This window comes from Micromys minutus (assembly GCF_963924665.1).
Source record: "Micromys minutus genome assembly, chromosome: 1".
Taxonomy (NCBI): domain Eukaryota; kingdom Metazoa; phylum Chordata; class Mammalia; order Rodentia; family Muridae; genus Micromys; species Micromys minutus.
Genome location: NC_137969.1, coordinates 103,381,771 through 103,386,271, shown reverse-complemented (window position 1 = coordinate 103,386,271; position 4,501 = coordinate 103,381,771). Strand labels below are relative to the sequence as shown.

General features: G+C 44.8%; 1 pseudogene across 1 annotated transcript; it reads right to left on the bottom strand.

The window, feature by feature from the left end:
* Positions 1-373: 373 nt before the first annotated feature.
* LOC308413933 (large ribosomal subunit protein uL5-like) lies at positions 374-929 on the bottom strand (annotated as a pseudogene). Its single transcript has one exon. The product of its transcript is annotated as a large ribosomal subunit protein uL5-like (transcript).
* Between the last annotated feature and the right edge of the window lie 3,572 nt (positions 930-4,501).

Below are 4,501 nucleotides of genomic sequence, written 5' to 3'. Positions count from 1 at the left end.
TGCACAAAATCAAGCCAGAAAAGCTTCCAGGATAGAGGAGGGTGGGGCATAGGAAATCCCACCCCTAGCTGAGAAGCTATTGGCTGTTAACGGCCACCTGGGGAAGGAGAGTCTGTTTCCGGATTTTCTCCTTTTTAACCATTGTGTAGAAAGCTGGCCGTTGTCACTAAGCTTATCTCAGCAGCTGCTCAGTTTGCAGCACCCACGTGGCACAAATGCTACACAGGCAGGTAAGCTGCCTCCCAAGAGCCAGAAAGACAGGAATGCACTATCATGTCTAGTGTAATTGGATATTTCATTTCATTTTATTTTAATTTATTTATTCATTTTAATATTTTGAGATTTTTTTTTTTGCATTTCTGAGAAAATTTTATTGGTCTTTTGGATAAAATTTATTTGCCAGGAAGGATGATCCCATCATACTTCTGCTGGAACCAGCGCATGGCCTCCTCTTTGCTGATTCTGTGTTTCGCCCCAATGCAGCCTGTTCTGCGCTTCTTGTCTGTGATGCTGAAACCTGGCCTACCCAGCACCACATAGAAATCCAGGCCATAGATGCCAATGCTTGGGTCATATTTGATGCCCAGGTCGATGTGCTCCTGAATCCCAAACCCGAAGTTTCCAGTATCGGAGAAGTTATTTTTCCGAAGTTCGTACTCTCGCACCTTCAGGCCTTTTTCCAGAATCTCCTCTGCTTTGGCTCCACGGACTGTGCAGTGAACAGCAATTTTTTCATTTCTCCGGATGCCGAAGGACCTGACAGTGTATCTAGCTTTGGAAAACACAGGGGTCTGGCCTGTGAGCTGCTCCAACACCTTGTCTGCCCGGGTCAGTCTGTCTCCGCTCTCCCCCACACAGATATTGAGGCAGAGTTTGCGGATTCAAAGTTCCCGCATGGGGTTCTCCTTTTCACCCTGATCTTGCGCCATGGTGGAGAACAGGAAGAGAGCTTTTTTTTTTTTTTTTTTTAATGAGAATGGGTGTTTTGCTTCCATGCATGTCTCTGGACCACATGCATGCAATGCCCAAGGAGGCCAGAAGAGGGAGTCAGATCACTGCTGACTGGAGTTACAGATGGTTCTGAACCGCTCTGTGGGTGCCAGGAATCGAACCTGGGTCCTCTGGAAGGACAGCTGGTGCTCTTAGCAATCTTAGCATCTCTCCAGCCCTCTGGATATCTAATTTTAGAGAAACAGTTTCATTAGAAACTTGAGCAAATCTCTATGCTTAGCAAGTAGTGAATCTGCTATGTGTTCAATGAATCTGAGAATCAACCATTTCTAAGATAGCTTAGATTCACAGCATAGTTGGTGCCTTATGGTTTCTGTTGCTGTGAAGAGACACCTTGACCACAGCAAGAAAATGTTTGGTTGGGGCTGGCTTACAGGTTTAGAGGTTTGGTCCAGTATCATCATTGTGGGAAGCCTGGCAGCACACAGGCAGACGTGGTGGTGGGAAAGGAGCCAAGACTTCCACATTTGGATGAGCAGGCCCCAGAAAGAGTAAGACATGGAGTCTGGCTTGGGTTTTTGAAACCCCAAAGCCCAGCCCCAATGACACACTTCCTTCAAGAAGGCCACACCTACTCCAACAAGGACACACCTCCTAATCCCTGTCAAGTATTGCTACTCCCTAATGACTCAACATTCAAACATATGAGCCCATGGGGCCATTTTTATTCAAACCACCACAGTTGGGCAAGGAAGCCTCAGTATCTCTCCACTTCCTAACTTGCTTCTTTTTAATTCAGAATAGTCTATTGTTGAAACACTGGCTGTTTTTACAGCTAAAATTACTTTACAGAAACTAGAGGTAGTTTGCTAGTTACTTTTTCTCATTGCTACGACAAAGTCCCTGATGAGGCAATTCAAGAAAGGGTTTATTTGGCTCACAGTTTCTGAGTGGTCACTGTAACAGGGACGGTATGGCCACGGGAGCTGAGGCAGTGGGTAACACTGCATTAGTAGTCAGAAAGGTGAATGCTGGCGTCCTTTTGGGTCAGCCTGGGACTCTGCCCATGAGATGGAGCCACCAGCGTGCAGGGTAGATTTTCCCATCTCGGCTAATCTCCCATAGGAAGATATCACAGGCCTACCTAGAGGCATATCACCTCAGGGGCTCTAAATCCTCTCAGCCTGATAGGATCAGCCAGTGTCGCAGGAGAAGAACTCTGTAGCTTGCAGGTAATTCCAGCACTCAGAAAGCCTGAGACAGGGGACCCCAGAGCAGGTTAGGTTAGCCTGAATCGGTAAGCTCCCAGAGTTCCACTGAGAGGCCTGGCCCAGTAAGGTGGATCGAGGGACTGAGGAAGATTTTCAATGCCAGTCGCTGGCCTCCATATGCACACAAGAGAGCACACACAGACACACACACACACACACACACACACACACACACACACACGTATGTATGCATGAGTGCACAATTAAGCTGTAGTTGGTTGATTGTGAGACAACCAAAGAAAATCCAGCCAGGTGTAGTGGTGCACACTTATAATTCCAGTACCAAAGAGGCTGAGGCAGGGGGATAAATGATTCTAGATCAGCCTGGACAACACAATAAAACTCTTATCTGAAAGGACAGAGAGAGGGAAAAGAGGGAAAGGAAAGAGGGTAAGGGAAGGGGAGGGGAGAACGAGAGGAAAGAGAAGAAAAGTCAAAACCTGAAACAAAATGAAAATGAGATGGAGGAAGGAAAGCCAAGCAGAGCTCAGGAAAACCTGTGGAACACCCCAGCCTCATTTATGTCCAGTCCTCACCTTTAAAAAGGGGGGATGAGGGCTGGAGAGATGGCTCAGTGGTTAAGAGTACCACTGACTGCTCTTCCAGAGGTCCTTAGTTCAATTCCCAGCAACCACAGGGTGGCTCACAACCATCTGTAATTGGATCCAATGTGTGTCTGAAGACAGCTACAGTGTATTTATATATAATAAATAGATAAATCTTTAAAACAATAAAAAGGGGGATGAACTTTATGATTGTGTGTGTGTGTGTGATTCATGTTTGCTTGCTATGTGCACGTGAAGGCCAGAGTCTGACATTGAGTGTCTTCCTTCGTTGCTCTCCTTTTGTCTCTTGCTGAATCCACAGCTCACCAGTGAGATTAGCTGACAAGTGAGCCTTCGAGTCTATGCTGCCTCCGTTCCCTTGACACCGAGATTCCCTGTACAAGATGCTCTCCTTTCCCATTGCTGCAGAGGATCCAAGCTCAGGTCATTGTGCATAATATGGCAAGCCATGGTCCCTGAAGTCCTTTGACTTTGTTCCAAAAGCTAAAGAAGGAGGAGGAGGAGGAAGAGAAGGAGGGAGAAGAAGAAGAAGGAGAAGGAGAAGGAGGAGGAGGAGGAGGAGGAAGAGGAGGAAGAGGAGGAAGAGGAAGAAGAGGAAAAAGAAGAAGAGGAAGAAGAGGAAGGAGAAGGAGAAGGAGAAGGAGAAGGAGAAGGAGAAGGAGAAGGAGAAGGAGAAGGAGAAGGAGAAGAAGAAGAAGAAGAAGAAGAAGAAGAAGAAGAAGAAGAAGAAGAAGAAGAAGGACAGTCTCAGGTAGCCCAGGCTGGCCCCAAGGTCACTATGCAGCTGAGGATGACTTTGAACTTTAGACCTTTTGGCCTCTGCCTCCTAAGTACTGGGATTACAGGCAAGTTCCACCAAGCCTGGTTTACCTAGTACTGGGGATGGACAGATTTATTTTAAATGCTAGTCAGGGACTAACTGAGCTGCATATTCTAATCCTGAGTAATTTAAACTACATCCTGTATGCCACACCCCACCCACTCACAGTGCTTCCTGTGCGGTTATTGTTAGCATACCTGTACAATCGTTTTGACAGATAGAACCATGGGCCTCACAAGTGTGAGGCAAGCGAGTCACCACCGAGTTCTGCCTACACATTTTGCTTTTAATTTTGAGAGAGGGCCTTACAACATTTGCTTAGGCTGACCCTGAACTTTTTTTTTAACTTTATTTTAAAAAACAAAGATAAAAGAAAAAAATTTAAACATTTTTGCATAAATGTATTCAAATACATTTTTGTCAGTGCTTGGCTTTTTTTTTTTTTTTTTCTTTTGTTTTAAGGTTTGATACTCTACATTAAGGTCTTACTAGTTACAATGAGCAAAAAGTAGATGTAAAACAGGATGTAACCCGGAATTAGCCAACATTTTCTTGGTGTGTAAGGATTGAGCATAATGTTTTTTGTTTTGTTTTGTTTTGTTTTTTTCTTGAACGTCACACAGTCTGTAAGTTGTTTCTGGGGCAGTCTGAGCCTCTGGGGTTAGCATCCCACTATCAGTGACTGCATATTATGTCTGTTCTTTTGTGACTGGGTTATCTCACTCAGGATGATATTCTCTAGATGCAGCCATTTTCTTAAGAATTTGGTTAAGTCATTGTTTCTGATAGCTGAGTAGTATTCCATTGTGTAAATGTACCACAATTTTTGTATCCATTCATCTACTGAAGGACATCTGGGTTCTTTCCAGCTTCTGACTATTATAAATAAAGCT